This window comes from Onychomys torridus, chromosome 22, assembly GCF_903995425.1.
Source record: "Onychomys torridus chromosome 22, mOncTor1.1, whole genome shotgun sequence".
NCBI lineage: Eukaryota > Metazoa > Chordata > Mammalia > Rodentia > Cricetidae > Onychomys > Onychomys torridus.
Genome location: NC_050464.1, coordinates 38,395,384 through 38,418,906, shown reverse-complemented (window position 1 = coordinate 38,418,906; position 23,523 = coordinate 38,395,384). Strand labels below are relative to the sequence as shown.

The 23,523-nt window shown below is 56.8% G+C and overlaps 1 protein-coding gene across 1 annotated transcript in view; it reads left to right on the top strand.

Annotated features, from left to right (window-relative positions):
* The first annotated feature begins 1,207 nt into the window (after positions 1–1,207).
* The window catches only part of Fam222a (family with sequence similarity 222 member A), a 46,349-nt gene continuing 24,033 nt past the window's right edge, over positions 1,208–23,523 (top strand). Inside the window, exon 1 of the mRNA XM_036172491.1 lies at positions 1,208–1,252. The gene's annotated coding sequence lies outside the window, so the exon portion shown is untranslated. The remainder of the gene's footprint in view (positions 1,253–23,523) is intronic.

Here is a 23,523-nt window from a genome sequence, read left to right as displayed (position 1 = left end):
GGAGCGGGCCCCGCCTCATCCCAGCTTGGGGAAAAGAGGTTGGAGAGCCGCCCTGCCGGCCTTTGAATTTTGCCGCGAAAAGCGCGCGTGGCGGCCCCCGGCCCCGCCTCGCGGAGGACGCGGTGCCGCGTCACCGTGGTAACCGCCTCTCGGCTGTTGCTGATTGGGCTGTGACGCGAGGGGCGGGCCGGGGGCGAGACGCCGCGGCTGCAGCGGACGCTCGCGCCTGTCAGTCGCGCCGGAGCGGAGCAGCGGGCAGCACTGCCGGGCCGGCAGCTCGGCGAAGAAGCTGCGCGCGCCGGCCAGGCCGGGCCGAGACCGGGGCCCGAGGCTAGGCGAGGGTGCCGGGCGCTACGAGGCGACAGCCCCGGGAGCCCCGCGAGTTGTCCGGGGCCACAGGCGCGGGAGAGACCGGTGCATCGCCTCCGCTGCAACGCTCGAGCCCCACGCCGGGGGCACGGCTCTCCATCCTCGAGTCTGCCCTGCGCCAGCTGGATTTGCTGGTCCTCAGCACCAAGGCCCGCGAGGCTGCATCCCAGCCTCTGTCGCTCGCTGCGGCTGCCACTGCCGCTGCTCGCCGGCTTCCCCTCCCCCCACACCCGGGGCTCGGAGCAGCAGGAGGAGGAGGAGGAGGAGGGGCCGGTGCGTTCTCGGCGCTGCTCTCTGCAACCTGCGGGGGCTGGTGCACGCCGGGCGAGGAACCGGGGCCGCTGCAGGTGCGTGCAATCCTCCGAGGAGACGGACTCTTCATCCCCGGGCAAAAGCCGGGAGCTGCAAGCAGAGGGCGGGCGGGCAAGCGAGAGGAAGCAACAAAGACAGGCTGCAGCTGGGGCTGGCGAGAGGGGCCGCGGCCGCCGGCCTCCCAGAGCGGACGGAGAGGGCGCCCTGGGAGAGGCGCGGGCAGAGCTGCCGCGGTGAGCCGGGCCCTGAAGGGAGGCGCAGCGCCTCCCGCCGGACGCATGGAGCACAGTCTCCGGCGAGGATGCACCGCCTGAGCGCGCGAGCGACCGGGGTCCCGGGCGGACGTGACCGGTGCTGAGCAGAGAAACCCCCTTCCCCGACTTCGGACGGCGCTTTCGGGCGTAGGGATCGGCCTCACCGACTGCTCCCCTTCCCACCCGAAGAAAAGCATCGGCCCCCAAGGTGGGGGGCTTCCTCGGGCAATCTTTATCACGCCTGCATGGCCGCGACCCGCAGATTGGAGCGTCGTGGCCTCTGAGACTTGGTGCCCTTCGCCTGCCTGGCTGACACAGTGAGTTGCGGGGGCACGGGATTTTGGACTTGAGCTGGGAGCAGCCTCTGGCAACCCGGCAATCTGGACTGGCCCTCAAAGGGGCCCTAGGTTGTTGAGCGCCCAGAGGCAGCAGGGCTTCTTGTCCACCCCTGTCCTGCCACGTAACTTATATATGGACAGGCTGGAGTGGAGGGTGGGGACCCCTGGTGGGTCTTCTGCTGGGCTTGGGCAGATGCCAGAGAGGGAAGGTCACCCCACCCATGGAGCTAACAAAGGTAGTATGCTCTGCCCCCCTGGAAATTCCCGGGGAACTCTTGTAGTTTGTAGGGTTTGACTGGGGACGTCCACAGTGGGCCAGCATGAAGGGTCTACAACCTTTGAGACCTTGAAGGGCCAGAGGTGTGGAGTCCCAAAACTTGTGTCTGAGGATCGTGTCCTCTGGGGCAAGACATTTGTGTCTCTATTGTTACAAATAACTCACAAAGACGGCATGTCCCAGCGGGCTGCATGTGACATCACTGCCTGACCTCTGATGTCAGAGGATTGCGGCCACCGCGCAGCTGGCCTTGAACCCAGAGCCAGTATGGCCGGAGCTGGATGTCCTCGGGTAGTAACAGAAGGTGAAGGCCAACTCCTTGCATCCTTTCCACTGCAATCTTATGACCTAAATCCCCAGTCACCACTTGAGGTGGGGGAGGGAGGCGGTGCCAGCTGTCCCTGCCGAGGCTTCCTGCCCCTAAGGACAGGTGTTCCGGACTCTTCCCTGTATCTCCTGGGAGCCCACAACTCCCTGAAGAGCAGCCTCCCACTTGTAAGCAGGATGTTCTTTAGGAGGCCTCCATGACCCCCACCATGTACCCAGCCAGCAGCCGAAGTTCCCGGGGTCCCCAGAGAAAAGCAGGCTGCTTCTCTTGAAAATGAGAATGTTCTGCTCCGAGCCAGAGAGAAGAGCTGCGACCTTCCCGGTCGGTGTGTCTGCATGTCTGTCTGGGTGTGTGTGTCTGTCCAGGGAACCCCCCTGCTGTTCAACTCCAAGGTGAGGGGCCTTGGCCCAGCTGGGACTCCCTGCCTAACCCACTCTCCTTCCGGTGTTTAAGATGATTTTGACAAGCGGTGTGATGGATGCTTATTAAGCAAATGCAGGGCCGGCCGGAGCCAAGGTCTGAATCTGTCCCTCTCTGCCAGGGCCAGGGGGATGGGTGGGGACGGCAAGAGTCCCCTCTCCCTACCACAGGCTCACAGCAGCCCCGTATGGTGCAGAGCCCAGAGAAGTCCTGGGCCACGTCTGTGCCCATCCCAGCAATGACTGCCGGGATTAGATATGGGTGCAACATCCACAGTCCTCGGAATGGTGGGGAAACCTGGCGTCACAGCTCCCACAGTGAGGGGAGAGGAGAGGGTGAGGAGGAACGAGCAGGCATTCTGAGAAGCCAGCCCTGGTTCCTCTGTACAGACCGCATGTCCCATCCTCCTCCCGGGGATTTTCTTGTAACGTTGGTCAATAAACACCACGGAGGCTGCTCTGGGGGTTTGATGTGGCGGTGGTATTGCCAGCTGAAACAGTTTCCTTAAACACAAGCTTCCGAGGACAGCGCTACAGCAGCAGATTGGGGGCGGGAGGTGGGGTGGGGGCGGGGGGTACAGGGCTGTTTGCACGGCCTCTCGACACTTCCCAGTTTAGAAACAAACTTGGAGTGCGCGCCAGAGATGCACACACAGGCGGTTGGAGGCCCTCTGTGGAGTATTTACATTCCCTCAGCCAGAGTTGGGCAACTCCTTCTGTTCCCTTCCGTCGGCTCCCCGGGCTTGGCAGCGAGCGCCAGACGACAAGCAGGGGGAGTGCCAGTTTACCCAGCGTCTTCCTGAGTGCCAGGCATCTTGCAGCATCTCAGCTGCTGCTTGGAGTGGCTTGTGCCGTGACCCATTTTGCGGATGAGAAACCCGAGGCTCGAGCCAAGGAAGGGATGGTCTTTTTGTAGGTGCTCAGCCAGGCAGCTACAGTGGGTGGACCTCAGTGGCCCTGGCTTTAGAATCTGCAGTTGGATCTTCCCAACCTCACACACACAGGCACAAGGGGAGGCACCCCTGCCCTGGGGCGGGTTCCTGGGTGAGACAAGACCAGTCGAGCACAGTGGCAACTTCTGCCAGGCCTTGTGATCTCAGCCTGTGGCTCTCACCTGCTGGGCCCCTTTCTGTAGCCCTGGGAGGAGGAGAAATGTGTAGCCTGAAACCCACCTGCCAGAGATAGTCAAGAAGCCAGCTCCCGTGTGTCGTCTGCTCGGAACCCTGGGCTTGCTTAGAGGGGCCTGTGATGGCCCTGGGTTGGTGGCAGGCTCTGCTGGTGGCAGGCTGAAGACTGGGTACACTTTAATGGGTGGAGCTCCTGGCCCAGCAGCAGGTGAGGGCATATGTGAAGAAGATGGGACATGAGTCCCCAAAGGGACAGATAGAAGAGCAGTCCAGGCTGTCCCAGAGGAGTGCTTCAGAGCTGTCAGGTTTGCCTGGGGCAGGGTGGCCCTGATGTGGCTTATATCCTGGAGTCTCTGGTGGGGCAGCCTCCACTTAAGGATCCCCTCCTCACCATGCCCAGGTGCCCAGGTCATTTCACGCGTCTCCAGTGACCTGAGCTTTGGAGCCTCGCAGCTAGCTGGTCTGGACTAGGTCTAGGCCCTGCCTAGGTGCTTGATGCCTGTGATAAGAAACCTGAAACTCCCCCTGAGAGGCTTCTGGCAGAGAACCAGCTTCTGGGATGGTTGGGTCTGGGACCGACTGGCTGTGTGACCCTGCTGCATGGCTTTGACTCGCTGAGACTTGGTTTCTTCATCTGTGAAGAACTACAATCGGCACCCACTTCCCAGGGGCGTGGTGGTGGTGGTGGTGGTGGTGGTGATTCCGTGAGGGCTACTGCAGGCCACGGCATACAGTAAGCGTTCGATAAATGTGGTGTATATCTGCTATGAGCGTAATCTCCAGCTCTCCCCAGTGTCTTTCTTGGAGGCCAAAGCAGAAGACCCAGTTCTGGGCTGGGGGGTCCCCTACCCTTCCAGCACCTCAGCAAGGGGGCCCCCACGTGGTGAGCCCGCATGGTGAACACGCGTGGCTCCCAATCTGAGTGCCAGGGGCTCTGGGGCCTGGCCAGGGTGTCCTCCCCAACCTCCCTCCTGCCCACTGTGCTTTGCCAACCCTCCCCAGTCAGAGGAAGCAGGCAAGCAGCTCTTATTCATGAACCGTAATTCAATCAGGCAGCGATTCCTTGGGGCTGGGCGGGGGTGAGAACGAGGAGGCGCGCACAAAAGGGCCGCTTTATTACCTCCCGCGGGCCGGGAATTGCTGCTCTCCCCCAGCACCGGCCGGAGCCGCCTTTATTGTGTTAACCCATTTGCGTGTCAAGAGCTATTGTGCGCTTTCCTGCCGCCTGTACGGTGCGGCCGGCCGAGGGAGGAGGGCTGCGCTGCCGGCCGGTCACCTCCGCGGGCGCCGCCCGCCGCCCTGATTGGTTGCTAAGCGATTTGCATCCAAGGTAATCACTTTTATCTCAGAAGGATGTCGACTATAATTATAAGCTACTGACATCTTTTGAAACCTGCTTAATGACTATTTTAGTCTGCCCGGGCTGGGGGTGGGGAGAGGGATTCTGCGAAGGGGGGGGGAGGCTGTGGGGGGGGCTGCGGGGGGGGGTGTATGTGTGTGCATTCTTTCCACCTGGACCACTGATTGCTTAGTTGAGAAACAGCTGAGGGCCTACTGACTCAAACAAAAGGCAAGCCGAGCCGGTGGCTGGTGGGGCGCTCCTATCCCTCCCTAGTGGAGATAGTGCCATTTCAGAGATGGGGAAATAGAGGCCCCTGAGGAGCCAGATGACCCATAGAAATCTCAGTCCTTCTCAGGTCCCCTAATCTGTTTCACTGGGGGGACACAGAGAGGATGCATTCATGCCTATGGTCACAGAACCAGGGAGTGGCAGGTGATGGAGGGGGGTGGATTCCTGTAGTCAGGGTCGGGGTGGGGCATGGGCAGTGAGGAGGCGTAGTTGAACTTGAATAGACACACACACAGTCTCAGTCTTGATGAGGGACTCCTGGTGTGCCCACTGTTGCTCGGGCCTTGGGGAGAAGAGGCCTTCAGATACTTTGGGTAAGCGCAAGGCTGTGGGGATCCCCAGGCACGAAGGCTGCAGCTACTCAGACAGGGCTTCCTGATAGAGGGACCGAGAAACTGCCCAGCTCAGGTCGCTGGCAGAGGGGTCGCTTGGCATGGTCAGAAAAGGTCAGCTATCAGGAGGGGAGAGAGGGTCAAAGAAACTAGTAAGGATGTTGGGGAGGAGGGAATCATCTCTATGTCCGAGCTAAGGGTCCCATGTGGTCCAAGGGAAGAGGGACTTCATCATGGCCTAGGAACTGGGGAGCTCAGCAGGGGCCTTGGGGTCCTTAGGCCTGTCTTGGGTGGAACCCTAGTCTCTCTCCTCATTGGGTATGTGTGTTCCCATCCAGATCAGTTTCCTGGTTGTTTATTGGCAATGGCAGTTCCCCTATGGGCTGTGGGTGGGAAAATTTTGTGTGTCCAGGACACTTACTGAGGTCCTGGCCTGTCACCTCAACCTCAGCTCCACAGCAAGCCATTGCCCCAGCCAGCTCCAGCAGCTGTTTGGGGCCCCCCAGGAGCTCTTACTGTATAGAGGCAGGGGTGGGGACGGCCTGGAAGGTCAGGAGGTGAGGCTAGAGGCGTGGGCTGTGAACAGGCTCTAAGACGTGTAGACACAGAACTTAATGACCCAGGGTCTGTGGGGAGAGGGGCCTCCCTGGGAGGAAGGAGTCCGGCCATCAGCTGTCTGTTTCAGGATTCACTTCTGGCTCCAGCCATCCATCTGGCAAAGCCAAGGCCTAGCTTGGCACTGATCTGGAGGCAGAGGTAGCAGCTCCTCCAGGCCCATACACCCTCACCATCTGTGTGACCACAGGCTCCTCATCTGTCAGGTGGGCCCAAAGTCCACCTGACTGGAAGGCTGTGAGGACTGGCTGCAATGAGCTGGTGGGGGGTGAACAGGGATGCCCATTGCTGCTCAGCCGGAGGCCTTCTCCGCTCCTGGCACTGGAGACAAAAGGTGGTGAGACTTAAGGAACCTCAAAAGATGGCTAGCACTGAGGGAGAGGCTGGATCGGGCTGACTGCAGGCCTCAGCTCTCTCAAAGCATGTGGGGACTCAGGTAGAAACTTAGAGCAGGGAGGGCTCCCTGGAGGGGAAGGTCCTGTTGCTTTCTGGTCCGTACACACACACACACACACACACACACACACACACACACACACCCTTTTGTTTTTCCTAGAACTCGCTTTGTAGACCAGGCTGGCCTTGAACTCACAGAGATCCGCCTGCCTCTGCCTCCCGAGTGTTGGGGTTAAAGGCGTGTGCCACCACCGCCCAGCCTGGTCCTTCCCCTTTCAACTCCTCTGTCATGAGAATCACTGTTGACAACTGCTGTGTGCTAGACCCAGCTTCCTGCCAGGGCCTTTGGAATCCTCATTTAAGGCCCTTATTGTCCTGCCAAGGGCGGTTTTATCCCTGTTGTTTAAGTGGAGAAGTGAGGCTCATTGTAGTGGAAGGGAAGTCTCCAGCCAGGGCCCCATGGCAGGTGAGCAGGGTCCTCTTCTGTAGAGGGCAGGACTGGGCAGGCTGTCCTAGGAAGATGCCTGAGCAGGAGCCAAGGGGCCTACTTTAGACTAGCCATCTCTTCACATTCTGTACAACCTTGAGCAAGTTGCCCCCTAGCTCTACCCAGAGGCAAGCGCATCCCTTAAAATGTCAAGGATGGTAAGTCCTGTGGCAGGCCCTGCTCCCCTTCTGCCAGGGCGCCCTTGGCAGACATTGCCAATCAATCGCTGCCCTCTTCCCCTGTCTCGTTCTTTTCCTGACCTTGGGCTCCTTCCAGCGCTCTGGGCAGCTAGCGCCAATCAGTCATTAGGGCCCATGAGCTAAAACACTGCCTGGCCGTAATGAGCTCAGGGGTCCCTCTGCCGTCTGTGGTTCAGAGGGCCAGGGGATCACACCTGGAGATTGTCCCGCCGTGCAAGTTTCAAAGCACCTGTAGCCTGGAATTTCTTGACAGTTAGTGCTTACTGAGTTCTTCCTGGATACCCCCTCATTCATCACCCCACAGGGCACCCGCGCGCGCGCCTCTTTATACCTCTAGGAAGAGCTCGGCCCATTTCAAAGATGAGGAGGTTGAAGCTAGCACCCACCGTTAAGCAGGATAGTGTAACACACTTCAAACCTGGGACTTCAAGGCCACAGCCCGGGAGTGTCAGGCAGATGTGACAGCCTCCTGAATAAGCTGCCATGCCTTCTGAAGCCTTAAGGGCTGATAGGCAGTGTGGCAGGGACAGCCTGACGGGTGGGTGGGGCTGTTTAGGTGAAAGGGCCATCAGGATATGACTGGGAGGGGACTGGAGGGAGCCGAAAACTGGCCTTGACATTTGGTGGTGGCAGCTTTGAACAGAGGAGCCATGAGGTACCATCTCAGTATCGAGTACCTCTACCAACCAGGGTGCTGTGCTTGATACTATCTGCTTCTGGGATACTAGGAGCCGTAGACAAGAGTGCTTCATACAGTAGGTAGACATCCAGGTAGGTTGAATGAATGCATGTGTGCTTACAGGGCAGAAGTGCCCCCCTGGAGCACCCAGGGGGTCCAGCTGCTAGGTAGAGCGAGCCCAGAGTCCCCTCTCTGGTAAAAGTTGGGCTACCCAGCCTGGCAGGGGAGTGGCCAGGGAGGGAGGAGGCTAAGCAGGGGCCCTCAGCCCTCCACAGCCCTGCCTGTCTCAGGGGCCCTCTCCCCGACCTTCTGCTGTACAGTGTGTACCTGAGCAGCCCCGCCTGGAGGACAGTGTGGGCCCGGCACTGGGGGGGGGGGGGATGAAAGATGAAGGTTCGTGACCATTTTTTAACTCAATAAAGGGAGAGACAAGCTGCAGGCCGGAGATATAATTAGTCCGCGGCAGTGGCGCTTTCTTGATTTAGCTTCTGAGAGAACAAGACAAGGGTGTGATACCCAATTAGCAGTGACATCCAGTCGGAGCCTCAGTAGCTGAGATAGCAAACTGTTTTTATGACTTCTTCTCTCCCAGCGTGGAGCAGGCAGGGAAAGGTCCATCAGGGCCTTATTTCTTTCATCATGGGACAATTATTAGTGATCTCAGGATGTCCCAAAGCCAAATGAGGCATTCGTTAACCCAAACAAGGGAGCATCCCAGGGCAGCAGCTGGAGCCTCGTCGTCGGCCAGCTCTAGGAACCCAGGAGTAGCGGGAGGAAGCCCGTGGGAAGAGGCTGACCCACGCAAAGCCCATTAGTTTGGCAGAGCCAGCTCCGATCCTGGAGAGCGTCTTGGCACCTGCCTCGATGTCCCTACCTGCTTCCCCTAAGTGGAGGCTGGGCTAATTCCTCTGGGGACCCGAGCGAGTCGGTTCTGGCCTTTGGCAGCTCTTCCTGGCACCGTTTTCCACCCCCCCTGCCAACTGGGCTGCAGGCTCTGGCTCCTTGGCCCCGCACCTGCAAATTGGGCTGCGGTTAAGGAGCCCCCATTGTGGCGGGCGGCACCTACCCTCCCGCCCGTCACAGGCCTCAGACCCGGTTTCTGGCAGGGTTTCTGACGGTGGTTAGCCTCATTCTCCACCTCACCTGCAGTCCAGGCACCCAGCCCTAGCCAAGGCCGCACCCAGCTCTCTGGCTGTCCTGGCAAACACCAGGGATACAGAGAGAAAGAGCTGATGTGCTCACTGTCACTCCCTATCCCCCCCCCAGCCATCCATCAGGTCCCCGTCCGAGGTCCCCGGGCTGCTGCCCATCCTGTGGAATCTTGCCTCACCCCACCCCCCACCGCTGCTGTCTGTCAGTGTGGAGCCCTCCACTCATGGTTCAGACGACTGACAAAATCCAGCCATGCAAAGTGGGAGTTTAATTGCAGACAGTTTTTACGGATCATGGGCCCATCTGTGCCACCATATGCAAAAGGGAAAAAAAATTCCCCCTTTTCTTTTTTCTTTTTACTCTCTCCCCCCGCCCCCACTGCCATCCCAGACTGACTCAGAAATATTGTGAGAGGTATTTGGATGAAACCGGTACAGAACTGGGGTTCGTCACTCTGCAGGGTAAACCTGGCAAGGCCAGTAGGTGCTCAGCCAGCTGCTCCAAACCCCACTGGATTTTCTCACATCTGTGTGCCATGGGTGCCCTTCTCATGTACCTGGTGGGGGCCTTCCTGTGACCTCTGGCTAGACTTAGTGTGTAGCCGTGTATGAGAGAGGGGCAGGTTTCTAGGAAGTGGAACCCTGATCGTGGGGCTGACGGCATCACTGATTGCCACGTCCCTGATACCCCTTGCCCTGACACCCTGCCTGGCTGTGCATTTGAGTCCTTGCCAAGACAGAAGGGCAATCCAGGGTGGGGGGGCTCATCCCCAGATACGGCTTCCCCCCAGGGCTCGGGGCTGTTCTCAGCAGCTTCTGAGAGGATTTGCCTGTGACACCACCGTCTGTCCAGTATTGTTTCCCAGACTGACTTTAGTCTGTTTCTCCTTGTTTCTTCCTCTGTAAATTGGAGATAAGGATGGCAGCATTCTACACATGAAGTACATTTAGAACTGTCCTCTCTTGATCCTGAGGCTCTGGGCCCTGTCAAGGAGGCCCTTCAGAGGCTTTTAGCACTGTCCCAGGCTCCTAATCGGGCATTTGATGTCTCTGGGAATTCATGAGTGAGTACCTGAGCTCACGATTGCACGAACAGGGAGGCACACACACGAGGAAGTAGGCATGTGAGTGAGTGAACGGGTGGATCTGTGAGTGACTGAGTATGAAAGCAATCCAGTGAGTGCCTGAGTGAGTGTACATGAGCAAGGCACCGAGACCGTGAGTGAGTGAGCGAGCGAATGCCCCGAGTGAGCGGGCGAGTGAGTCAGTCTGGGATTTGAAGCCTTTTCTCTGGGGAGGAAGCAGTATAGAGTCTTGTTTGTCAGGAATTCGGGGTTTCCCCATGCCCCCTTTTACTAGGGTCTAGAAATCACTTTAAGTTGATTTCAGGTAAGGGAAACAGACTGAGAGATTAAGGGTTCTCCAGCATCATGCATCTGGAGATAGGCCAGAGATGTCTGAATTCTTACCCCTCTTGACAGGTAAGAGGACCAAGCCCAGAGCTCGGAAGAGATTTGGCCAAAGTCACACAGTAAGAAAGCTGCAACCAGTAATTGTAGGGTTCTTCCTAGTCCATGAGGAACTGAGGGCCTCCAGCCAAAGCCAGACCAGTGTCCCTTCTCTGTGCACCCCACCCTGCCCCAGGACTCCCCAGTGCTTCCTGTCCAGCATTATAAACTGGCAACACCGTAGGTACCAGCAGCTAGGCCTACACTGGGGTTCGGTCCTGTGCCCAAAGCCTGGCACTTTGACATAGCCCTCCTGCAGCAGGTAGCCAGGAAGTCAGGCACCAGGCAGCCTCCCCCCACCCCGTGGTGATCACCAGCTCCCGATGTAATCATTAAAACTATTAGAAGGAAATGTTCGCTTGAAGCAAATGTCAGGCGCCGAGTTGTGCTTTGTAAACGCTCACAATTAATGCCAATCAGGCCCAGAAAAAAGCCGGCCCGGAATCCTGTCTGCCTCATCTCGTCTGTCAGCTGGTGCCGCTCCGTGTCGCACATTTTCATACAATTGCTATAAACATAAAAGGGAAACTCCACAGCGTTCCCAGGCACCCGGATGGTGCGTCGTCTTAATTACTTGGCACTCTGCTGTTCACTTGGCTGCCCCAGCTCAAGCGGGTAGGAAGGGAACAGAGAGATGTTGTGTGGAAGGGTCAAGGGTCGGGGGGTCAGCAGGGACGATGAGTCGGGTGAGAGGCTCGGATCTCTGGCCCCACCCTCTGCAGGCTGCAGGTTTTCTAGGGCTCTGGTCCTGAGTCTAAGAAGTGAAAGAAGAAAACAAAAGCCTGCTAAAGACTATCTCCAAGGTCTGTGGGGGAATGGCAGCCTACAAAACCTAGTGTAGCTCCTGGAATGGTTGCCTGCCTCCTATATAGCCAGGCACCAGGACACAACCAGTAGGTTTCAGTTCCTACCCTGGGCCTTGGTTAAGATGTCGGGCTTGCTGGGCGGTGATGGCGCACGCCTTTAATCCCAGCACTTGGGAGGCAGAGGCAGGCGAATCTCAGTGAGTTCATGGCCAGCCTGGTCTACCGAGCGAGTTCCAGGACAGTCAGGACTGTTACATAGAGAAACCCTGTCTCGAAAAACAAACAAAACAGATGTCAGGCTTGCTGGGCCTAGAGACATCATGAGTCTCTTTTCTCATGTCACTGCAGACCCTCTGAGGGTGCACATCCTCTTCTGTGCAGGGAGGGTGAGGCATCTGAGCCCTGGTTGGTGGGCTCCAGTCTCTGACCATGGTGCCATCCTGTGACCGCCCTTCCAGAGCAGCTGTGGGGTTGGGAGGAGATGAGGTAGCTCTCAGTCCCTGTGTACAGTAGGTGCTTAATGCCCAGCAGTTGCTGTTACACCACCACCTAGACAGGACTTCAGAGCCTGGCTCAAAGTCAATGCCACCAGCTTGGGACTTTGCCGGATAGGATGTGGGGGTTCCTCGGTTTACTCGTCAACTTCCTGAGTTAAACTAAGAGATGCACATGGATGCTTATGCTCATGAGGTGCCTACCTACCTTCCATCCCTCAAATGGAACAGTTCCCCAAATTCGTGACAACCCAGGGGGCTGGACATGTCACTGTCCTAGGCCCCTCTCGACAGAGGGGAAGCTGAGCGAGGTTCAGTCCCCCACAGGGTTATGTGACTAGGAGGTGCAGAAGCTGGACCTCGAAGCTGAGACCTCTTCCTGTCCTCTGTCCCCTCACCACGCACTGCACACCCTGCAGGACCCTTCTGAGCCTCATGCGCTCTCTGTGCGCAGGGTCTTCTGGGGCCAGGCCGGCTCCACAGGGACACACTGGCCTTTGTGTCTGCTCAGCCGGCTGGGCGGCCAGCAGAGCAGGGAGAGAGAGGGTGGTGTGGCCCAGCCTGGCCAGGAACAAATGCTCAGAGAGAAATAGAGGACCCTTTGTTGTGGTTCTCCATGGGGGAGGGGTGCTGCCAGCTGCCACCCCATGTGTTGAAGAGGCCAAGCCCTTGTCAGAGGTTTGCCCACCACCCCCAGGACCAGCCGGAAGTCTGTCATCTCCTACCGCCACCACCACCACCTAATCCAGAGCCTCTACTGCCAATCACCTCATTTGCTGTGGGCCTACTGTGTGCCGCCATGGGGCCAGGCCCTCATGAACCCCGATGAGATAGAGTAGTCAGACATTACAGCTTGATACAGTGGTTTTTATGTACAGTTTGACACAGAGGATGAGAGCCAAAGATGGTCCAGCCTCAGACACTGGTCCCTGCCTAAGGGGTGGGCAGACACAAACAATGCCAATGCTGTGAGTCCCAAGATGGGATCAGGTGCAGGATACCCACAGGCCACAGAACCCCAGTTTCAGCTTGGACTCTGAGGCCCTCCAATGCTTGAGATATCCAACCATGGTCTTTGAATCCCAAGGAAAGGCGAGGGTGGGGTGGGGGTCTCAGGTGAGAGAAGACTCAGAAATCTGGACAATGGCTAAGGTCACCCGGGCTCTGAGGGGAACCCAGATCTGAGCCTCAGACCATCCGTTCCCAAAGCTACACCCCTCTCCAGAGTGGGAAACACAGGCACCCACCTCCAACAGAACAGCTGCCACTTGACCTCAGAAACGCGAGCTGTCAGGCTGGTTTTGGTCCTGGTGGCCAAGAGATGAGTGAAAAGTTCATTTTCCGGGTTTTGTTTTGGAGGAGTCTCACTGTGGCCTCGGTGGCCTCGAACTCGCTCCTTAGGTAGCCAAGATTGTGCCAGACCTCCTGGAGTCCTCCTACCTCAGCTTCCAAATGCAGGAATGACAGGCATGCACTACCAAAGCAGCTGCACTTCTTTTTCTTTCCTTTTTTTTTTTTTTTTTTTAATTGCCTGCAGTCAGCTGCACAAAGAGAAGCTGTACCCAGGCAGACACTCACGCTCCAGCGATGCCATGTTGTCTGGGCGGGGAGCATGTCAGAGGTCCCGGGCCAGCCCTCCAGCCCGCAGAACCCACCCCAAGTCCCCCTCAAACACCCCTAGAAAACACCCCCCCCTGCGCGTCTGCTCTATCAGAGGCAGGAGGCAGGGCCCAAGCCCCGTGAGGGTACCACCCAAACAGCTATAATCAGCAGCCTCGCCAAGACTTCAAACTCACCCAATTATCCTGCGAAGGAAAAAAAACACAAAATGAAAACAAATTAACATGTTTGCATAGAAGCTGCAGCAGCAGCAGCAACACACAGAAGCGTGCACACACACGCGTGCTGGCATGTGCCCTGGCAAGGCTGAGATGTGCCACTGCCGCCGCACCGCCCCTCTTCCTGGCACCTATCTGGACCAAAACAGGAGCTGGCCCAGTGACCAAGTCATCCCCACACTGGCTGGGCATGGGCTTAGGCTAGCCGCTCTTGGCTTCTTTTATCTTTAAAGTGCTGGGTATTGAACCGAAGACCACACTAGGTAAATGCTCGACTACTAAGCCATACCTACAACCCTTTACATTTTTTTTCTTTATTTTTTATTTTTGGTTTTTCAAGACAGGGTTTCTCTAGGTAGCTTTGCGCCTTTCCCGGAGCTCGCTTTGGAGACCCAGGCTGGCCTCGAACTCAGAGATCCGCCTGCCTCTGCCTCCCGAGTGCTGGGATTAAAGGCGTGCGCCAACACCGCCCGGCTACATTTTTTTTCCTTAATAAATGAGTAGTATTTATTGTGTATTAAATTTCTTCCCAGTCTGTAAGGTGGGTAGGTCTGTTATGAATATCTTTCTAGAGATGGGGGGACCAGAGCACAGAGAGATTAGTGGTTCTGCCCAAGCCTCCCACATGCCACAGCTGGCAAGTGGGAGAAGTCCAGAATGAGTGGGAATCCCAGTGCCTTTAGCACGTCGCTCTCTGGTCTGCAGGTGAGGGGTCAGGGTCCTCTGAGGACCCCTGGGTCTCTGGCCTGTGTCCTTCCTTACACATCGCCCATGCTTTCTTCATGCTTAGAAGGACTTCAGACCCTTTGTCTAGCTGTAACTGTACCCAGGCTGTAGCCCTGGCTCTCAGAAGGTTGAGACAGGGGATTTACAATTTCAAGGCTAGCATGTGACTGTGCCTCGGTCTCTCCTCCTAGAATACCGGGACAGTAATAGTCCTGGCTCCAGTGAGGTTAGAAAGATGGAGTGGGAGACCGAGGGCTGAAGTTTCACTCCTGGATCCTTCCCCTGTGGTACTTCGCCATCTGCTGTGGTTTGCTGAGCTCACTAGGCACACCCGCCCCCTGGGCTCCTCTGACTCTGGAGTATTCAGACATCCAGTCAGACCCTCCCCAGGAAGCTTCAGTCCTGCATAGCGCTCTCTGGCTCCCCTAAAATCACAGGGCCCAAGGTTCAGGTTGCTGGCATGCGCCTTGTATTCTGTGGGTCTTGCAATCTGGTGTATGCGGGTGCTTTGAAAAGGATTGGTGAATGTGCCCTGTGGAGCCCCCTCCCCTCTCTGGGAGTTGAGGACCGAGTCTCTGGCCTCCCCAATGCTTCAGGGCCACCATGGACACAGATCCCTGACTCCGCCAAGAGTGAGTGACATGGGCGTGCTCTCCTCAGCCCGTGTCAACCAGCTTAGCCTTCACAGAAGCGGGTACGGATTCTAATTTCACAGTTCAGAAGGGGAAACTGAGGCAGCAAGGGACTCCGTGGCTAAGGACAGCCCTGCTAGTGAGTGGAGTGGCAGAGCTGGATTGGAAGTCAGGTTGGGGTTTGCACTTTAGCTGAAGAGCTGGTTTTTGCTTTCTGGAGCCAAACTTATCGGGACAGATGGGATTGGTGCTTAGTGGATATAGAAATTGGGTCAGTAGGACACCATGACGGTGCTGGTGGTTAGAAGGCAAGTTCACCGGCCTTAGATGGCCCCATGGGCTTCAGCCTCTTGACCTACATCATGGCAACTAAGCAGGGCCAAGACAGTGGCTGGTGCCCACCCCAGTAGGAGTCAGTGCCTAACTACAGGCTCAGGCTCCCCCTTAGCACAGTCTTCCGGTGGCTTCAGCGTCCAGTAGGCATGTATTCATGTTCAGGCCCACCAGGTGACCTTGGACGAATTCCTTTCCTTCCACAGCCTCTGAGGCTTGCCCTTCTGGGCATGGGAGGCCTGAGGGTTGGGTCCTCTGCCTTAGCTGCCACTAGAGGAAGCAAGGGGACCCCCCTCCTTCAGGAGCTTCCCATCCCTTAGGCCTCTGGAACTCGGGTTGGGACAGTACTTGGTTTTTAGCCCCAAGGACAGTGAGCCCAGGAGGAAGTCCTCCACCTCTGCCTGCCCCACCTGCCTTGATGGGGGTCGGGTGGGGTGTTCAGCCCTCTCTGGCCCACTGTGCCAGAGTTTGTCAGGTTGAGGTGATGAACTCTGTGGTGAGGTGGGATGGATGAGACCCCAGAAGCCAGGTAAGCCAGCTCAGCCCAACCACATAGGAAAGAAGCCTCCGAGTGAGAATTGGGGTATTAAAGCCCAGCCATTCCTGTGGACTGGCCTGCCTGACTCGAGGCCCCACTGTATCACTGCCGGGCACCCCTGCAGAAGCCACACAGCCTTTCTGGATCTAGCTTCACAGAGCACTTTGGGTGGGGCTCTCAATGAGGTGACATTCTGTATTGGGTAACTGAAAACATGGGTCTGGAAGCCCCCCCTTTCAGGGGAGAGGCCTGTCCCTAGGGTCAGCGTAGAGTTGTAAATGGTGGCAGGCCCTGCCTCTCGGGCTCTGAGGGAAGATACAGGGGCTGGGCTGTCAACTACCTCGTCCTGGTTATAAAAGCAACTTTCTACTTTAGCTATTTGGACGTGTCAAGTCTGATAGACGCTAGAAGCAGCTACCATCTCAATGCCTTGAGCTAAACACCTGGTGCCATTTGAGGGAGGGTCTGCCCAGGTACAGAGTGTTGGAGAAGTGTCCAGTATGCACCTTGCAGCAGTGGCCGACCTGGGCAGGCAAGCTCAGTGGAGGGTGTATGGGCGTGACAACATCCAATGCCCGGTCCTAGGAAGTTCTGGCTCTGCTCAGCCTGTCCTGAGTTCACTGGGCCACATGCAGAGCCCAGGCTCTGGGGAGCCACCTGCCCCCCAAGCAGCTTGTTGTCTGGCATGTGCAGGCACCGGGTGGCCCTTGTTCTGCATACATCTGATCCCGTCTTTCCCACATCAGATCATTTGTAACTGTCACTAGGCAGCCGGCCCGTGGCTGATTCCATCTTGGCTTTGTGCTGTCACGGCCATTTTCCCATGCAGACTGATTTTGAAAGGAGGCCCATCCTCGGTTCCACACGGCATGTGTAGGGAGGGGTATGCGTATGTGTGGACATGCACACGTGTGCACACACATCCCTGCACGCATGCATGTACACACACACACACACACACACACACACACACACACACGCCCCTTAGCCTCTCACCACTCAATAGAATGTGAACTAACGTAGGCAGCCAAAGGGTCTCATTCTCTCCTCCATCCTCCAATACCTACTGTGTGCTACAGCATGCGCACAGTGGGGTCTGCACTCTGGCAGCACAGAGCCCTAGCCATGAAGCGAGAGGTTGATCTGAGAGTGCCACGGAGCCTCACTAAGGAAGGGTGGCGGTGGGGTTGTGGCCCTGTGGATGGTGGCTAAGGAGGGCTTCATGGAGAAGAAGATGTTGGAGCTGAGGCAGGGAAAAAGAAAGTGCGCTGGCCAGAGACCGCCACTTTCAGAACATGGTGATAGGGACAGGCTGGAGACGGGTGGGCATGGAGTGCTGTCCACAGGTGGCTGTGGAGTCCGTCTCCTCAAGACTTCAAAGGCTTAGTGCAGAAAGGACCATGACATGCCTTGTCAGTGTCTTAAGGTCTCGCTGTGAACCTGTTGGATTAAGCGGGGTGCGTTGCTAAATTGAACTCCTCTTGGCTATAGAGAATTTATACTTACAAATGGAGCTTGCCTAGGTCTGTTGGACAGCGCTGTGTGGAGAGACAAAACCAGAAATGTAAAAGCTCTGTCTAACGGATCAGAAAGAAAGCCAGCGTGGCCAGGCAGTTAACAAGAGGACACGGTCGGGTGGTGTAGGCTGCCCCGAGGAAGATATTAGAAATGCCTAGAAATCGGTGGGGTGGGGGTGGGTGGTAGGTGGAAAGCTTGGCCTGGACCCTCAGGGTGAGGAGCAGTGTGGCAGCTTTGGGGCCTTGGCTCTCACAGACATCCCCGCGTGCATGCATGTGCGCTCGCGCGCGCGCACACACACACACACACACACACACACACACACACACACACACCCCTTGTCGCTACTGGGACCTGCTGGCACTCGCTCTGGCTCCTGATAGCTGAGTGCTTTCTCTGCCTCTGGTGTCTTGTCTGTCTGTTCTGCCCCATCAGCAGCTGCCTGTCCCATGACTGATTTACCCCGGGTCTCCTGTCTCCCGACAGCCAGAGTTTGCAACCCCTTTCCAAACATTCTTTCTTTCTTTCTTTTTCTTTCTTTCTTTCTTTCTTTCTTTCTTTCTTTCTTTCTTTCTTTCTTTCTTTCTTTCTCTCTCTCTCTCTCTCTCTCTCTCTCTCTTTCTTTCTTTCTTTCTCTCTCTTTCTCTCCCTCCCTCCCTCCCTCCCCCCCCCTCTTTCTTTCTTTCTTTTTGGTTTTTCAAGACAGGGTTTCTCTGTGTAGCTTTGCGCCTCTCCTGGAACTCACTTGGTAGCCCAGGCTGGCCTCGAACTCACAGAGATCCACCTGGCTCTGCCTCCCGAGTGCTGGGATTAAAGGTGCGCCACCACTGCCCGGCTTTTTTTTTTTTTTTTTTTCCTTTTTTTTGGTTTCCAAACATTCTTAAAACTAACAAAACACAAGTGAGGCTTGTCCGAGGCAGAAACGTTAAGCTCCGGAAAGCACAAAGAAGAAAAATACACCTCCCTCCCACAAACACCAAGGAAAACAGCCTCCCAGCCTAGCTGAAATGTGCTCCAGCTCTTGCGCTGGGTTCTTTGGAAACTGTGGTACCCTGTGACTGGGTGACATGGGTGGGGGCTTTTCAGGAATTGGGGTGTCAGGCACCACTGGCTCCACAGCAGAAGTTGAAAGCTGGAGACTGGACTACGTATGTGGCTCCTTGAGGCTCACAAGCTCCCCCGTTCACATTGCCAGCCTGGCATCGGCGCTGCCATGGGGCAGCGCCTTCATCCTAGTCTCAAACGCTTCTCCCCTGCCACCACTCAGCCCTCGCCTGCCACGTGGCTCCTCCCCTGCCACCACTCAGCCCTCGCCTGCCACGTGGCTCCTCCCCTGCCACCACTCAGCCCTCGCCTGCCACGTGGCTTCTCCCCTGCCACCACTCAGCCCTTGCCTGCCACGTGGCTTCTCCCCTGCCACCACGCAACCCTCCCCTGCCACGTGGCTCCTCCCCTGCCACCACTCAGCCCTCGCCTGCCACGTGGCTTCTCCCCTGCCACCACTCAGCCCTCGCCTGCCACGTGGCTTCTCCCCTGCCACCACTCAGCCCTCGCCTGCCACGTGGCTTCTCCCCTGCCACCACTCAGCCCTCCCCTGCCACGTGGCTCCTCCCCTGCCACCACTCAGCCCTCCCCTGCCACGTGGCTCCTCCCCTGCCACCACGCAACCCTCGCCTCCCACTTTACATGGCTTTAACTTTACATACAGTGTTGCCTCTTCAGAGAACCCCTCACACTCGGGGTCACCTGGTTCTTTTGGGATCCTCTAAAATGTACAACCTCCCTTCAAAACTACTGGGCCAGGGCGTTTCTTCCAGGCCTGTACCCTCACGACACCCACAGTTCCTATCAACTTCTGGCTTCTCACAACCTTTGCTGGGATGTAACAAGGAGGACCCCACACTTCCCACCTTGGGATGTGGTACTGTAGAAGAGAGTGCTTCAGAAGCTCAGAACAGGGGAGGGGATCTGCAAGTCTCCTTAGCTTGGACCTGGTCCATCAGCACTAGCCCCTGCTTCTGACTGGAAGGACCCCCCCCCCCTGGAGCCCCACTCATCTGCTTGGCAAGAACAGCCTTGGCTCTGGGAGAGGATCAGCTGTGACTTGACAGTGGTCATGACCACTCGCTCCTCTGTCACTGCACTGGTGTGTGTGTGTGTGTGTGTGTGTGTGTGTGTGTGTGTGTGTGTGTGTGTGTATGTGTGTGTGTGTGTGTGTGTGTGCGTGCGCGCACTCCTTTGAACCTTCACAGTGAGCCCTCAGCCCTATACCTTCAGTTCCCTTCCTGTGCTGAGTTTATACTTCTTGTGCATTTGGAGCAGACCTCCTGAAGTTAGAGCCTGGCTGGCCTCACACACTAGGCACTTTTAGTGCCCGCCCCCACCGCCATCAAGGTGTGTGCTGCAGCAGCCAGAGACCTCCCAAGGTCTCGACTCTTCATGTTCATTCCTTGGGATCATCCCTGTTCTCTTTACTCGCTGTTTGCTACGTTGCTGTTGAGTGTGTTACAGTTGCTCTCACGTGAGGTAGCTCACTTGACTTAGTGTATACCTGTACACGTTATGGAAAGGCAATTTTAGAAGCTGTATTCTGTGTGTGTGTGTGCGCATGCGCACGCGCACGCGGAGGCCAGAGGACAACTTTGGGGAGTCTGTTCTTGCCTTCCACCTTGTCGAAGCAGGGTCACCCTTGTTTTTACTGCACACCTCAGGCTTTTCAGGGTCCAGGAACTTCCAAGATGTTCCTCCAGCCTCCATCTTCCTTCTCACTGTAGGAGTCCTGGGATTAACCAGGCGGTGGTGGTGCACGCCTTTAATCCCAGCACTCAGGAGGCAGAGGCAGGGGGATCTCTGTGAGTTTGAGGCCAGCCTGGTCTACAGAGCGAGTTTCGGGACAGCCAGGGCTATACAGAAAAACTTTGTCTCATACACACTTTAAAAAAAGAGAGTCCTGGGATTACAGATAATTGCCACCACACGCAGCTTTCCCCCACTGTGGGTTTCCAGGGTCAAATTCAGATTGTCAGGCGTGGCGACTACCTCTACCCTCTGAGTCATTTTGCCAGTCTGTGGAAAGGAATTTAATGAAGAAATTGAGGTTCAAGTTAAGTTCAGACGTGAAACTACGACTTAGTTCAGGGACAGAGAACTCAAGCACCTGGCCCCATAGCTCAGGACCCAGTGCTGTCACCCTATGAGACTGTCGGGTGGTCTTCCTCTTGGCACCCCCAGACTGCGTTGGATGACCCCATCATGGTGACCCCGTTTTCCTGCCTTATTGTCCTTCTGAGTCTTACCTCCTCAGACCCCTGACAGCTCAGCGTTAGCACAGGACCTGGCACACAGTAGGGGCTTCGTATGTTATTCCCAGAAGTTGGCATGCTCGGAGAAAAGCGGGCACAGATGGTTCCCACAGCTACTGGCATCATAGCCCTGCCAGAGTTGGACCTGCCCCTTTCCTGGGACCTTGCTCTGGAGCTGGCCGTGGTGCTGAAGGGCTCTGGCCTGCAGCCCCTGCCCTGCCTCAGGGAGAGAGACTTGCTAAGACCCTCATCTTGCCCATTCTCCCCTCTGGAGACGTTTTCCTGGGGACCTATAGTGTGCAGGCACTGGTGACCCACGCAGAAAGGTTTGGAATCTACATTAGGAGCCACCTGTCACACTGTGTCATGTATCTCATGCACCCTGGACATCTTCAAAGCCCCGCTGGAATCTGGGCTTCAAGTGAAGGTCAAGAAGCATCATAAAGAACATTGGCTGGGTGGTGGTGGCATAGGCCTCTAATCCCAGCACTCAGGAGGCAGAGGCAGGCGGATCTCTGTGACTTTGAGGCCAGCCTGGGCTACAGAGCAAGATCTTTAGGTTAGCCAGGGCTACACAGAGAAACCCTGTCTTGAAAAACAAAACAAGCAAACAAACAGAGTCTTCTGCCAGGAGGAAGGGCTGACAAGGACCAGCAAGCACAGAAGCTGGGGCCAGAGCGGGTAGGGGAGAAGCTTGTGACGGAGATGCTGTCTGAGCATCCTGTGGCTGTAGTAAGATGTCATGACCCAAAGCAATGTGGGGAGGAAAGGGTTTATTTCATCTTCCAACTCTGAGGTCACACTCCATTGCTGAAGGAAGTCAGTGCAGGAACTGAAGCAGAGCCCAGGCAGGAAGGTTCCTTACTCCATTCCTCACGGTTTGCTCAGCTTGCTTGCTTTGACACCACAGGACCACCAGGCCAGGGGTGGCCCCACCCACCGTGGGCCAGGCCCTTCCACCTCCATCAGTAGTTAAGGAAATGCACGGCCAACTTTACCTGCAGGCCAATCTCGTGGAGACATTTGCTTAGTTGAGATCCTCTCTTCCCAAGTGACTCTAGCCTGTGCCAAGTTGACAGAAAACCAGCCGGCACAGAAGCCCACCACCCAAGCGCTCTGCCAACAGCCAGATTCCGAGATCGCCACTTTGGTTTTGGTTTTTCCCTTTGGCCCAGAACTGCCAGTGTCGATGGCTCCCGTGGCCTTCCCAGACACGAAGCTAGAAACAGCAGGAAAACTCTGAATGGAGAGGTGCTGGGCTAGGCAAGAGCAGATGGAGCTGGGCATCTTAGGTGCCTCTGGCCTGTGGGGGTGGGGACAGTAATCCTGGCAGGCCATGAGGCTCCTGTTGAAGGGGCAGTGCTCCCCACCCCCTCTGTAAGAGTGAAAATCCCCTTCTTGTGCCAGCCCAACCGGCAGCGGGAAATAATCACTTTTTACAGGCCCCCTTATCCATAGCCCAGCCCTGGGCCTGTTTAATCAGCGGTACCCGCCCTGTGACTTGAAGATTCCCCGGCTGGAGAGATCGAGAGAAGGGTTAAGGAAAATTACCCTGGCCTCCTCCATGCTAATGTAATCTCTAACCAGATCTGCCCAGCCGCAGCTCAAATTGCTTTTTAGATTAACATTTAATTATTAACAGGGTCCCCTGGAAGGCCTTGGGCTCTGGGAGCCGGGGTGGGGGAGGGAACAGCAGGAAGGAGGTGGGGTGGGCTTCTGCTCTGGCTGATGGGAAGAGAGACCCAGAGTAAGACAGGGGGGACCAGCGGGGGAGAGGGGGGTCAGGCAGGGAGGCGCAGCAAGGGGAGAGGGAGGCGGAGAGGGGTACCTGTGGGGTTCTGTGCAGCCTGGGGACTCTGGGCACTTCTCTGCAATAGGCTGCCGGCATTTTCTGACTCACAGAGGGGGGGGGTAGTGCTCTCCCAGAACCGCACAGCCAGGCTTTGACCCCAATGCCACCAACTTGGCACATCATCCTCTTCCTGGGTCTGGGCTTCTCAACACTGCAGGGCTCCTCCTGCGTCTGGAGGCGGCTGTGTGGTCAGGACAATGTGAGGAGAAGGGAGATGTCTCTGACAGCCAGGGGTGGAGCAGACCCTGTGTGGACCCCCGGGCTCCCCAGATTCTTCACTCTGGGTTCTGGCTCCTTCAGGGATAGGAACTGCATCTTTCCTCGGGTCTTACATGGAACTGGCACTATGGATTTTTTCTGAAAAGTCAAAGGGTGACATGTTCCCGCGTCCATACTGGCTAATTCCCATGAAGTTCCAGCCAGGGAAAGAGACGCAGGGGTACTGTATACCCTCAGAGTCACTCCGGACCTCAGGGCCTAGCCCTTGCCTGGCTGCTGCCTCCGTAGCTCCCTGTGGCTGCCTTTCTCTGAACTCCTCACCCTGTTAGGGCCTCCTATGACCTTCCTCTCCAGGCCGCAGCCTGTATTTGGCCTTGAGCGGAGCTGCAGAGATCTGCTTCGGCAGTTCTAGATAAAGGCAGAGATGGAGGCTGGAAGCCACACAGGCTGTGGCCTTCATGGAGTCCCAACCTTCCCCGGAGGCCAAGTGTTTCTCCACATTCAGCCTTCCTCCAGGGGCAGGCTGCCTACAAGGGCATCCTTTCCCTTCCGAGGGAGAGGAGGAGGCTGGGACAATCTCTTTGCAACTTACACTGGATTTAGCCAGGGAGAGGGGTTCTGAGTGAGTGGTATCCTGGGGTCTTTGTGACAGGTCATGCTTACGTATGTGGCATAGGGGTGCCCCACCCCAAAAGGTGTTCTCAAGTGTTACTGACCGAGTGAGTGAGTGAGTGAGTGGGGGGGGGTGGGCAGGGTCCCACCTGCTGCCTGGCACACGCTGTGTTCTGTTGAATGGCTATGGAACATGTGGGTGGTCTCCAGGGGGAGCCTCTGTCCTCTTCC